The sequence below is a fragment of the Coregonus lavaretus genome, assembly GCF_964263955.1.
Source record: "Coregonus lavaretus genome assembly, contig: HAP1_SCAFFOLD_57, whole genome shotgun sequence".
NCBI classification, from domain to species: Eukaryota; Metazoa; Chordata; class Actinopteri; order Salmoniformes; family Salmonidae; genus Coregonus; species Coregonus lavaretus.
In genome coordinates this window covers 396,568-411,333 of record NW_028160194.1, presented here as the reverse complement: position 1 = coordinate 411,333, position 14,766 = coordinate 396,568, and positions in this window count along the sequence as shown.

Below are 14,766 nucleotides of genomic sequence, written 5' to 3'. Positions count from 1 at the left end.
GAGAAATGTAACAGTTGCCTAAATATGGGCTAGGAGCTTTCTCATTGGCCCACTTAGGGGCGTAGTAGAGGTATACAAAACGTTGTGCATTGTATGATTTTCAGAGAGCTCTCAATGAATAAAGAATGACCATTGCAGTAAGGGGTCTGTTGAATTTATTTAAACTAGAGATTTATACCTCTGGGAATTATTCAAATATTTAAGAAGTGTTTGACTTCAACCATTGAGATAACACAATTCTCGTGACAACCACAGAGTATCTGTATAGGAAAATCATTCAGAGCAACTGTGCTGCCAATCACAGTGTAAGGTGCGACATTTTGCGGGTGTGGAGAGCTCATTAGAGGATAGAGAAAGCTTGCATTGAAGAGCTGGGCAGTGGCGGCTCCTGAAAAAATTCTCAGGAGGGGCAATTTTTCTGATGATTTAGGTGACCTACACACATTTAAAAAAATATATGTCCAGCAACAACATGAAGACAGGGGCAGCATATAAGTCAATACCAGAAGCATTTATTGACTGATCTGGGGAGATGGATTCCAGTTTCTGTGACAGATTATAAATAATCTCTGATGCCTTTGTTATATTAGCTTTTGGTTGAATGTACTGTCGTAGTAAATATATAATGTTATAGCTTGGTCTGACTAAAATCTTGTGCATGACCCATTTTGTGTTGGGCCTTTGTATTCAATACAATGAACAAGAGTCCTATCTTGTCAGCTTGTCAGCAGGTGGCTAAGGATAACACCCACGCCATAGGTCTCTCAGTTCTTCCAACTCACGAGTTCTTGCCCTGAGGACACACACCCACACACACACACACACACACACACACACACACACACACACACACACACATCATCACTGATAAACACACACACACACACACATCATCACTGATAACAAACACACACACACACACACACACTGATAACAAACACACACACACACACACAAATCCTCTTCTCTTAGGCTGAACATCTGAAGACAGAGAACCCGACTCAGAGCCAATGCAACAGTGACACTAGCCTGGAGGTGACATCGCCCAACTCATCAGGACCAATCAGAAGATCAGAACTACTAGATTCAACCTACTTCATTTTATTGTATAAAATGTCAGCACACAATGTTTAGGGGCTCTTCTGATAAACTCCCTACGAGTTTGACGAACGGGTCCGTGCACGCGATTCCAGATATCTTTACCTCTGAATAAACTGCCTTATATTATACAATTATCCACCTTGTCCAAAAGTCTCTACTTTTTCTCCGTTCTCCAGTAAACTTGTTTTATCAACAATAGTAAGGTTCAATGACACAGAAAGCAGTTCAATGTCGGGGTACAGAGTCGCTCTCTTACCAGGATCGCGGTCCGCTCTGACCAGGGTGAAGGTGGCCGGCTCCACCTCTCTGTCCGGGACTCTGTCATCCAGTCAAGTCTCCCAGCTGTATTGGGATTCGGCTGCCAGCAGCGTTTTCATTATTTAGTCCGTTCGTAGCGGGTATGTACACGATCAACAAGATCAGTCCAAAACCGAAGATCAGTCCAAAGCAGAATGTTTGCAGAATGTTTGTAAACTAAGTCTACAAATTAAAAACATAAAATAACGCCACACTGCAGGTCGCAACATAGACGCTGGTAGCCGCCATTGTCTTAGTTACGTTCAACGTTACGTCACGTATGACGAAAGCGCGTAAGTGCATGCACACAGACACCCATAGAGAATGTATTGAAAGCTTTGAAATGTGAAAAAAATAGATTTTACATGACAGGCTATGAGAGACTTCTGGGCGATTTTCAACCTGACTGAAATCGCCCAAAAAACGGGCGGGGCCATTTGAAGCACGACTTTAGCCTGATTTGACATTTAGTGGCTGGCAGATCAGACGTGAACACTGATAACTGCTGTTGCCGTGATATAATTGATTAGAAAAAAAATCCCTTCCTTTTCCCGTTTGGCAGTGCGTCGCCCATATCGCCCTATTGAACAAGCCGTCCATGGTCAGCCACCAATTGTGCAAGTTCTCCCACTTAAAAAGATGAGAGAGGCCTGTAATTTTCATCATAGGTACACGTCAACTATGACAGACAAAATGAGAAAAGAAATCCAGAAAATCACATTGTAGGATTTTTAATGAATTTATTTGCAAATTATGGTGGAAAATAAGTATTTTGTCAATAACAAAAGTTTCTCAATACTTTGTTATATACCCTTTGTTGGCAATGACACAGGTCAAACGTTTTCTGTAAGTCTTCACAAGTTTTTCACACACTGTTGCTGGAATTTTGGCCCATTCCTCCATGCAGATCTCCTCTAGAGCAGTGATGTTTTGGGGCTGTCGCTGGGCAACACAGACTTTCAACTCCCTCCAAAGATTTTCTATGGGGTTGAGATCTGGAGACTGGCTAGGCCACTCCAGGACCTTGAAATGCTTCTTACGAAGCCACTCCTTCGTTGCCCGGGCGGTGTGTTTGGGATCATTGTCATGCTGAAAGACCCAGCCACGTTTCATCTTCAATGCCCTTGCTGATGGAAGGAGGTTTTCACTCAAAATCTCACGATACATGGCCCCATTCATTATTTCCTTTACACGGATCAGTTGTCCTGGTCCCTTTGCAGAAAAACAGCCCCAAAGCATGATGTTTCCACCCCCATGCTTCACAGTAGGTATGGTGTTCTTTGGATGCAACTCAGCATTCTTTGTCCTCCAAACACGACGAGTTGAGTTCTATTTTGGTTTCATCTGACCATATGACCATATGACATTCTCCCAATCCTCTTCTGGATCATCCAAATGCAAACTTCAGACGGGCCTGGACATGTACTGGCTTAAGCAGGGGGATGCGTCTGGCACTGCAGGATTTGAGTCCCTGGCGGCGTAGTGTGTTACTGATGGTAGGCTTTGTTACTTTGGTCCCAGCTCTCTGCGGGTCATTCACTAGGTCCCCCCGTGTGGTTCTGGGATTTTTGCTCACCGTTCTTGTGATCATTTTGACCCCACGGGGTGAGATCTTGCGTGGAGCCCCAGATCAAGGGAGATTATCAGTGGTCTTGTATGTCTTCCATTTCCTAATAATTGCTCCCACAGTTGATTTCTTCAAACCAAGCTGCTTACCTATTGCAGATTCAGTCTTCCCAGCCTGGTGCAGGTCTACAATTTTGTTTCTGGTGTCCTTTGACAGCTCTTTGATCTTGGCCATATTGGAGTTTGGAGTGTGACTGTTTGAGGTTGTGGACAGGTGTCTTTTATACTGATAACAAGTTCAAACAGGTGCCATTAATACAGGTAACGAGTGGAGGACAGAGGAGCCTCTTAAAGAAGAAGTTACAGGTCTGTGAGAGCCAGAAATCTTGCTTGTTTGTAGGTGACCAAATACTTATTTTCCACCATAATTTGCAAATAAATTCATAACAAATCCTACAATGTGATTTTCTGGATTTTTTTTCACCTCAATTTGTCTGTCATAGTTCACGTGTACCTATGATGAAAATTACAGGTCTCTCTCATCTTTTTAAGTGGGAGAACTTGCACAATTGGTGGCTGACTAAATACTTTTTCCCCCCACTGTATGGTATCTTGGCCCTCCCACCCCTACGGGATGGCAGCTCCCACACCTCCCAGTCAACGCTCTTCTCTGTCCTGGCACCCCAATGGTGGAACAAGTTTCCCCCTAAAGTCAGGACAGCGGAGTCCCTGCCCATCTTTTGAACACGTCCGAAACCCTTCCTCTTTGTAGAGTATCTTAAATCACCCCCCCCCCCCCCCCCCCCCCACACACACACACACACTTTTATTTTCCCACGACCTCACCCTTTCCCAGTCCCCTCCCACTGCTTGACCCCATCTTCACTAGAGGCTGTTCTCCTACTAATCTCACTGCAACCCCCCTCCAAGTCTCTGACCCCTACTTTGTTTCCTTTTCTCTCCATATCTCCTCCAACCTACCCACTCAGCCCTAACCCATAATGTCATGCTCCTCCCACTCAGCCCTAACCCAGATGGTCATGCTCCTCCCACTCAGCCCTAACCCAGATGGTCATGCTCCTCCCACTCAGCCCTAACCCAGATGGTCATGCTCCTCCCACTCAGCCCTAACCCAGATGGTCATGCTCCTCCCACTCAGCCCTAACCCAGATGGTCATGCACCGCCGCAATCTTCACTCTCTCTCTCCCACTTGTCTCGCCTATTTTATCCTATCCTCTCTCATGACTCTGACTTTACCTCCTGGACCCTACTCTACTCCCTTTCTGCACCCTAGAAAATGTAATTGATACGATTGTGATGCGTTGTTGTCTCACCTAGCTATCTTAAGATGAATGCACTATTGTAAGTCACTCTGGATAAGAGTGTCTGCTGAATTAGTCAAATTTAAAAACGTGAATTGATATGGAATTGACCCCAGCCCTGATGGTTACTAACCCTTGTGATAGTGAGTGGAGGATGATATGGCTCGTAACACTTTAGAATAGTTTTATTCCCCTGTATTGTACAGCATACTTATATTAAGTCATTTGTTACCCAGTACAGCCAGAAGAGGACTGGCCACTGCTCAGAGCCTGGTTCCTCTCTAGGTTTCTTCCTAGGTTCCTTCCTTCTGGGGAGTTTTTCCTAGCCACTGTGCTTCTGCATTGCTTGCTCTTTGGGGTTTTAGTGTCGGTACCTGCACCCTCAGCGGAGTCAACAAACACCGGAAGCATCCGTGTTTCAGGGAAAAGGCAGAGAGGAAGGCAAAGCCTGAAATCCGGAAGCTTCTGGTTTCTGTGGACCTGGTTTAGGCGTTTCTTTTACGCCTGATACGTTAGGGTATCTGTAAAGCACTCTGTGACAACTGCTGATGTAAAAAGGGCTTCATAAAATAAATGTGATTGATGTAAATCACACCAACTGACTGGTTCTTCTAATGTTGTTCACACAGGAGACCATGTTGAGACATTCTCTACATCCAGAGAGCAACAGCAGGAAGATCACAGAGCTAAGAGGTCTCACCACTGCCCACATTGTGAGGAGATTTTCCCAATTCTATCAAAGCTAAAAAATACACCTAAAAATACACACAGGAGAGAATCTATTTCCCTGCTCTGATTGTGGGAAGAGCTGTAAAATATCAAGGGATCTGGTACTCCTGCTCTGACTATTGGAAGAGTTTCTCTCAACATGGCCACATGAATAGACACCAACAAATACATACATGTGAGAATCCTCATCAGTTGTCTGACTAGCTAAGATTAAAATCGTTCCATCACTTAATTCTCAAGAAATCATAGCACACTCTATTGTAATCCTATTGTTTCTCACTGTGAGAGAACTGTGCAGAGGAAAGGGAATGTTATAGAATGTTAGCCTCTCTTTACTTTATTGATCAGTGTTCACCTGGTCAGTTTTGGTGTGTTTTGTTAGCTTCTATTGTAAAGATATTGAGATTACCTTGGATTTGCCCTTAGGGTTGAATATCCACTGTGAGGCTGGTTGACTGGGTGGTTTTGCTTCCCTCTGTAGTTTTCTGTGGGAATGAGCTAGCAGACACAACATGTATCAGATAGAGATGGTGTGATGATCAGTTTTCACCATTAGTTTGGGTGGATACTTTTTGTTTATTAAATTGTATTTTAAAACTAGATTAGTTATTTTAGTCATTAAGGCTTAATTCAAGCCTGTTTAATTTATCTGCCAATGAAAAATAGTATGTATATGAATTTGTACTAGTCAAGCTCTTCTCTTTTGTGTAATGAATTACCAAAAAACTATGTTTCAAGTGACATATTTACTGTTGTTCTGAAGCTGAACAAGACAGGAGGTTTAAATCAGCATCACAAAGCTAAATCTGACCTATTCACTAACATGTTTTGTCAGCATAAGCAGCTGTGAGACATGCTAGAGTACTGTAACATTACTGATCTACTGAATCATTGTAGTTGTTGGGGGTTATCTTTACAGTAAATATAATGCTGGTGGATAAGCCTTCAATGCAAGCTGCAGGGGTTGCCTTTCAACAAGATGATCCTGACATTTTAAAGGTTAAAAAGGTGGACTTTGTGGCCTTTATCGCAATGGTGATTAACGGCACTGCCAAGGTGGAGAAAAGATCTAGGAAGATAGAAATCATTGTGGTTGCGGCAGAACGGTTCCTGGGGCTGAAAGATTTATTGGCAAAAGAGTTACATGGAATATTTTCAAAAGCCGTACCACCATCTCAGGTCCTAGAGACTGAGAAGGGAGATATGGAGATTTAAAGGAAGGAAGAAATGGGAGTTTTGTTTGTTTTGGCAATGTACTATTTTTATTAGGGTGGAGTAAGTTAGTATCACTATTAAGTATGGATGTATTTTTTATTTAATTTATTTTGTGGTTTCAAACCGTCCAGTTGGTGGCGGCAATACAACTTTTGGATGTAGTCTGCCATAAACCCACAGAAGAAGAAGAAGATGGCGCTGTTGCATTGTGGTAGTTGGGGAACAGGAACTTCCGGCGAGGCGCGCAACATTCTTCAGAACAAAGAAAACGACAGGACTGTGCTTTCCGTTTCTCTTTATTACTACAGGTATGTAATAGCACTTTTAAACTGTCTAATATCGAAATAACGTCATAACATGTTAGATAACAAATCAGTCAAGGTATAATCACGTTTGGCAAAGGTTTTGTGTAATTTTTGTGTCAATCCGAGTGATTGAAGAACGTGCTAAAAATATTTTACAATCACACGGCGCGGGGTCCATTACATGTTTTCATTTGTGAGGCTTTCCAGGTTCGTATATAGGTCAGTGCGTTTCGCCTGGGCATGTTCAGTACAAAAACGTTTTTGAAAGTTGCAGATAGAAATACCCTGAATAGAACTGACATGATTCCTTAGAATCAGAGGCATGTTTGCTCTACATAATACATTTGTATCTGAATGTGGCCAACGTCTCCATCCTCCTGCTGGACGCAGCCCTGGTACCCACTTGTCCCTACGTATGTGAAGCTAGTCATAATAATGATTAGCCACAATAGTGGAAAGGCCTTCATTGAAAGTGATGCAAACTGATATAAAATATTGGGATCATGTCAAATGTTGTTACTTAATTTAAAATGAATTACAAAAACGAATTGTTTTGAAAATAAACAGAAAGAAACGGTTGAAATCCCACTGTGGAGGTATTAGACCACATAATTGCATTGGGGGCATTCTTATATGCACTTATGAAACGGGTTGGATTGTGCTCCCATGAAACGGGTGACACCCACAGAAAACAATGATCAAGAGTTTATACAAATATTAGCGTCTTAGCTCTTATTGCAGGACTTTGACTGTGAAAAATCACCTTCCCAGTCAGTCTATTGCAGGGGTACTCCAGTACTATTTGAGAAGGTCCGATCACACACATTTCCTAGGTGGCAAAGGTCCGGATGGATATTGTCATTTATTGGCGTAGTAACAAACCCCCAACTTGTGACCCCAAACTGTTCACAACCCACTTGTTGGCGGAGACAACATTTAGCAGTTTTAAAGCTAATATCCTGTAATTATACACATTTCACGACAGGGCTGAGATGTTTTGTTGTTGCTCTTTTTAACCAATTCTACATGTTTCCATGTCTTATGTGTGTTTATATGATACCAGGGGTTGAAGCCCAACCAAAACAGTATTATTATATCATTATTTTGTGACCCGTGGTCCATATCGACCCCGTTCTTGGTCCTTACCGCGTTACGCCAGTTGAGTATGCTGTTTCTTTTGTTTGTATTGGACATTCATATTGCACTGTACAGCCCTACCTATGTATTGTTCAGCCTACTCAGTGACACCCACAGAACACAACTATGTAGACTTTACACAAATATTAGCGTCTTCACTCTATTGCAGGACTCTGAAACCACTGTTGTCCGGGAGTTTAACCCTGTCAGCTAAATTGTCATCATAATCAGTGGTTTCAAGTTTGTCTCTGTACATTTTGGACTAGATGATCATAGCAAAAAATTAAATACTTCTGCATTTCCCGCTGTGCAAATGCATTGTTTCTCATTGCAAATAGGCTCAGGATAACTCCTGATAAAGTTGGGTAGCTGATAGGCCTTTTCAGAGCTTAAATAGACAAAATGATTAGTCACAGGGCTCCCGAGTGGCTCAGCGGTCTAAGACACTGCATCTGTCACTACAGACCCTGGTTGGATTCCAGGCTGTATCACAATACGGCCGTGATTGGGAGTCGCATAGGGCGGTGCAAAATTGGCCCAGCGTCGGCCAGGTTTTGCCAGGGTAAGCCATTATTTTAAATAAGAATTTGTTCTTAACTGACTTGGCCCAAACATTAGACCGGACCAAATCTGAACCAATCACTCAGACATCATTAGGCAGGTTTCCATTGAACCAGGTGCATTCGACAAAAGCAATGTTGCAAAAAAAATCTTTGCACTGTGTGTAATGGAAACGGCAGATATAGGAGAAATGTTCTAAAGCTCGACAACCATTTTTAATCATTGGACGGGTGGGTTTTTCTTTTGTCAAAGTTTATTTATTCTGACAAGTGAGGATTGAAACAGTGTTTTAAATAAATGATGATTGCCAAACCATTTTGACGGTACAGGGTGAGTCATTACGTCCAGCTGTTTTTATCGACACAAGATAGTTACATGGAAACACAGTCTAGATGGCAATTGTCGTATCTATTTTCTATGCAAACCTTTTCTAAATGTCCAGAAAAAAATCAATGGACAAGTTATTGGAAACATAGCTACAGTTTCACAAGATTGGAAAGTACAGTACAGCAGAGTACAGGAAATAGAAGTTTAGTTCAGTACAGTACAACAGTACAGAGTATAGTACAGTATAACATACTGTATTGTATTCTACTTTACTCTAATGTACTCTGTTATGGCTGGGCTATATGGACTAAATCATACAGCTGTATCTTGAGTTTTTTCAAACGTATGGGTGATTCAAGATTTCTCAATTTTGTTTTTCTCTAAGTGTTGTACAATTAAAGGTCAAATACACTGCATTTCAAACAGTCAGCTATAATCTAATGAATTCAGGGCTTGTGAAGTTAAACCTAGGCTAAATATAAGCCATCCACAACCAATAAGACCCACTAATTATTGTATTATTTTATAAAAATAGTTTAACCTGCTTATATTGGCATTAATCACTGATCTGGCTTTCAAGTTGGTCTATGAAAATGCATTTTTTTGTTACAAATTGACAAACTTATTGTAGAAGGCATTTGGCTATAGAAAATTAACACAGGTCTCATCAACAATCTCTCAAGTGTTAGTGATTAACCAGCTAATCTTTATATTTCAGGTTTAGCCAACTTGGATCTGTCTGCTAACAAGGTTGAACAGTTTAGCTGTTATGAACACACCATTCTGTCTGTCTCCAACTGTTTGAAAAGCATGTTAGCCTGTCCACTTTGTTCAGATGTTGAAATCAAGTGGCCTACCTTATTTCTCAGAATGAGAACGAGTTGCCAATTCCTTACAGTGGATTCAGAAAGTATTCAGACCCCTCCCCTTTTTCCATATATTCAGACACATTCAGTTGTTTCTGTCTTTATCTATAAATGTTATTATGGTGTGAACAGGAAATACAATTGGTTTTTGATTGAAATAATACAGTGAAGATGGTTATTCAGGAAAATATTACATAGTGCTGCCTAAAACAAACTGCAACCTTGTTCTAAATGGTTTTTCAGTCATTTATGTGAATTTCTGAAATCTACTATAGGTTAAGTGCACTTACGTTGTTTAATTTAAAGTGTGCAATTTGTGTCTAATGTGAAATTAATAAATGGTTTGTTGTCAATGCTTAGCTACCTGATCTAATATATTTTTAGACAATAAAGAAAGTGCCAGAACTGTCAAGACAATAACTTTTTGTCTGTTTCTCATTACCACAGGACGACTAGAATTAAATCTGAGGCCTGTAACATCAATAGTGAGAACAAACCCAGCCTGCCTCTCTCCTTCCAAACTGAGTCCAAACCTACAGTCACTGGGTCCTGATTGCGACAGTGGAGCCCAGTTTGCTAAGCAGGATCCAGAGATGGCATCAGTGAAGCTGGAAGACTGCAGTCAAACACTGGAGCTGAATGTCAACATTAAAGATGAAGAAGAGGAAGAGAAGATTGGGAAATCTGTTTCTCATGGTAAGAGCAGGTTCTATCTAACTATAAGTTATCTTTTTTTTTTGTCAAGCAGTGGCAAATATACAGCACCAGTCAAAAGTTTGGACACACCTACTCATTCAAGGGTTTTTCTTAATTCTTTACTATTTTCTACATTGTAGAATAATAGTGAAGACATCTAAACTATAAAATAACACATATGGAATCATGTAGTAACCAAAAAAGTGTTAAACAAATCAAAATATATTTTAGATTTTAGATTCTTCAAAGTAGCCACCCTTTGCCTTGATGACAGATTTGCACACTTGGCATTCTCTCAACCAGCTTCACCTGGAATGCTTTTCCAACAGTCTTGAAGAAGTTCACACACATGCTGAGCACTTGTTGGCTGCTTTTCCTTCACTCTGCGGTCCAACTCATCCCAAACCATCTCAATTGGGTTGAGGTCGGTTGATTGTGGAGGCCAGGTCATCTGATGCAGCACTCCATCACTCTCCTTCTTGGTCAAATAGCCCTTACACAGTCTGGAGGTGTGTTGGGTCATTGTCCTGTTGAAAAACAAATAATCCCACTAAGCACAAACCAGATGGGATGGTGTATCGCTGCAGACTGCTGTGGTAGCCATGCTGGTTAAGTGTGCCTTGAATTCTAAATAAATCACCAGCAAAGCACCATCACACCACCCCTCCATGCTTCACGGTGGGAACCACACATGTAGAGATCATCTGTTCACCTACTCTGTGAGTCACAAAGACACTGCGGTTGGAACCAAAAATCTCAAATTTGGACACATCAGACCAAAGGACAGATTTCCACCGGTCTAATGTCCATTGCTCATGTTTTTTGGCCCAAGCAAGTCTCTTCTTCATGTTGGTGTCCTTTAGTAGTGGTTTCTTGCAGCAATTCGACCACGAAGGCCTGACCTGATTCACGCAGTCTCCTCTGAACAGTTGATGTTGAGATGTGTCTGTTACTTGAACTATGTGAAGCATTTATTTGGGCTGCAATTTTTGAGGGTGGTAACTCTAATGAACTTATCCTCTGCAGCAGAGGTAACTCTGGGTCTTCCTTTCCAGTGGCGGTCCTCATGAGAGCCAGTTTCATCATAACGCTTTATGGTTTTTGCGACTGCACTTGAAGAATCTTAAAGTAATGATGGACTGTTGTTTCTCTTTGCTTATTTGAGCTGTTCTTGCAATAATATGGAATTTGTCTTTTACCAAATAGGGCTATCTTCTCTATACCACCCCTACCTTGTCACAACACAACTGATTGGCTCAAGCGCATTAAGACATTCCACAAATTAACTTTTAACAAGGCACACCTGTTGATTGAAATGCCAAGAGTGTGCAAAGCTGTCATCAAGGCAAAGGTTGCCTACTTTGAAGAATCTCACATATAAAATATATTTTGATTAGTTTAACAATTTTTTGGTTACTACATGATTCCATATGTGTTATTTCATATTGTTATCCTATGTAGAAAATAGTAAAAATAAAGAACCCCTGGAATGAGTAGGTGTCCTAAAACCTTTGACTGGTACTGTATGTGAATTTGGGAAAATATACTATAGGTTAAGTACCGGCACCTCAAATATCTAGTGCTTGAGCTCCTGTTCCTCTTATAGAATGTTAGCTCAACAGTATTGTGGAGCTCCTGCACCTAAATATAAACAGTACCGGCACCAATTTCAGTCCAAGTCAAGCACTGAATTAGATGATTTAACAAGAAGAAAGAGAATATATTTTTAGACAATAAAGAAAGTGCCAGAACTGTCAAGACAATAACTTTTTGTGTCTATTTCTCATTACCACAGGACGACTAGAATTAAATCTGAGGCCTGTAACATCAATAGTGAGAACAAACCCAGCCTGCCTCTCTCCTTCCACACTGAGTCCAAACCTACAGTCACTGGGTCCTGATTGCGACAGTGGAGCCCAGTTTGCTAAGCAGGATCCAGAGATGGCATCAGTGAAGCTGGAAGACTGCAGTCAAACACTGGAGCTGAATGTCAACATTAAAGATGAAGAAGAGGAGGAGAAGATTGGGAAATCTGTTTCTCATGGTAAGAGCAGGTTCTATCTAATTAAGTTGGTTGGACATGATTTGGAAAGGCACACACCTGTCTATATACAGTGCATTCAGAAAGTTTTCAGACCCCTGGACTTTTTAGATATTTTGTTACGTTACAGCCTTATTGTAAAATTGATGAAATTGTTTTTTTCCTCATCAATCTACTCACATTACCCCATAATGACAAAGCAAAAACAGGTTTTTATCAATTGTTGCAAAAAACAACAACTGAACGATCACATTTACAAAATGACTTTCTACTCTGTGAGAGGGAAGTGTCTAAACCATAGGAGCGAAAAGTAGTCTACATGAGAATATGATTTAAATGTTGACGAATAACATGAATACTCCCTTTTACTCGGGTTCTGAGTCCTCCAAGGTTCACATAGATTTAAATCCTTAATGAAATGCTGTAATTTCTTTCTACTCTGCGAGTGGGAAGTGTATAAACCAGAGGAGCAATCTAGATGAGGATCAAGAGTGCAATTAAAGTCCCCTGCCATTAGGACTTTAACAGGAATGGAGGCTATCAATAGAAATACATTCTCAAAGAATTTGGGATTATCATCATTAGGACCATAAACATTAACCAGATTAATATGCTCATTCAAAAGAGTTCCCTGTATCTAAATGTATCTACCCGCTGTATCAGTTATAATAGTATCCACTTGAAACGGAACAGATTAGTGAATTAAAACCATAACACTATGAGAATGAGAGGAGAAACAGGATGCTACTACTGGCCCTTGTCATCTCCTGCATACTTTAAGTAGCTCATCCTTCAACAAGTGAGTTTCTTGTAGGAACACAATAGATGAATGAAGTTGTTTAAGCCTAGTAATAACCTGTTTTAAGCTTGGATAGTTTACAAACTCCACGGACATTCCACAAAATAAATTTAAGTTTAGCATTTGAAGTCATTTAACCAAAGATGTAAACATGGAATAAGCTATAGCATAAAGGCATATCTAAAATCTGTTTAGTAACCACAAGGACCGCAGGAATATTTTGTAGTGAGGAAAATGTGTAAAGATCTGTTAGAAGAAACAAACATAAATCTATCCTAACAACACAGGGTCTTTTGCTAGTAGCCTATATAGTAGCCTAAATATCACAACAAAAGGCCTCTCTAGCAAGATGATATGTGAAGCAGTGTGGTGAGGGAGGTTATCGTCTAGTGTATAAAGAGGGATATGTCCTCCAGTAGCTCAGAGATGGAACCTGGTGAGAGTGAGGATGAATTACCTGCGGTGAGGAACTCCGAGTTCGGGCCTTGTTCCAAGGATGATTCTGGCCCAGTGGGAGTGAGATTTGTAGAGAGAATGGATCCATATGTGGTGTCAGGTTAGGTGGAGAAGAGGTTGGGGACTGTTGAGTTGGTGAAGGTAACTGAGTGGACTCGTAATGATTTATTGTTTCTCCTCTGTCCAGAGGGAGCGGGCGCTGCGGATTACGTGATTAGGGCCAGGAATTGTGACTTGAATTGCTCTCCGGAACAGTGTGGCATTGAAAGGAGTGGTAACGGGGTTAGGTTTAAGTGTTGAGGATGAGCAGTTGAAATGGAAGATTCCAGGTGTCTGTGACACCCTCCGTTTGGTGAGTCGTAGATCCGGTGTAGAGCGTGGGGAAACAGAGAATACATTATCTGTCATGCTGGATTTTGATGCATAGTCTCTGCCAGATAAGATCAAGGTAGGAAGTGTCAGTTATCCCGTGAGCGATTTTGTTCTGTAAATACTACAGTGTTTTAGGGGTGAAGTTTATGGGCCTGTTGCAGCAGTGTGTAGGCGTGAGATGCCTAGATGTGACAAGTGTGCAGGAGGTCATGAGATGAAGAAATGTGTGGTATCGGTGGAGAAAGTTCTGTGTGTTAGTTGTGGGGGTGCTAACGGGCTGGAGATCTGAGGTGTCAGGTGAGAGAAAGGCAGATTGTGGTCCTCTATAGCTCAACTTTAGCTCAATTGGTAGAGCATGGCACTTGTAGTGGGTTCGATCCCCGGGACCACCCATACGTAAAAATGTATGCGCACATGACTGTAAGTTGCTTTGGATAAAAGAGTCTGCTAAATAGCATATTATTATTATTATTATTATTAGATTGAGGTTGCCAGGGTTACAGTAGTACAGAAAGTGTTGTAGCAGAAGCAGTGAAGAGAGTGGTAGAGGAAGATGGGTACATGGTGAGGATTCCTGTGAGTAGGCAGAGACCAAGAGAGAGTGATGGGAAGAATATGTGCTTCAGTAAGGTGGGCTTTTTAGCATTTATAGCAATGGTTTTCAATTGTACTGCAGAAATGGATCAAAAAGTCCCAGAAAATAGAGGCTGTGGTGGCAGCGGCAGAGAAGTACTTGGGATTTCGAGGATTTACTGCAGAACAGCTGCAGGGGGTGTTAAGTGGTAGTGGTCTGGCGTAGGACTAGATAGGGTTAAATAGTGGAATGGGGTGGTGGGTTTTTGTCGTGGAAAATCGCCACGAAGGGACTCAAAGTCAAGAGTCCCTTGTTGGAGAGGTTCCAACAAACTTAAAAGCACCATAGTACACGTCGGTCGGGAGCTCTGCCGGGGCAGTCCTGTTAGTTGTCCTATATAC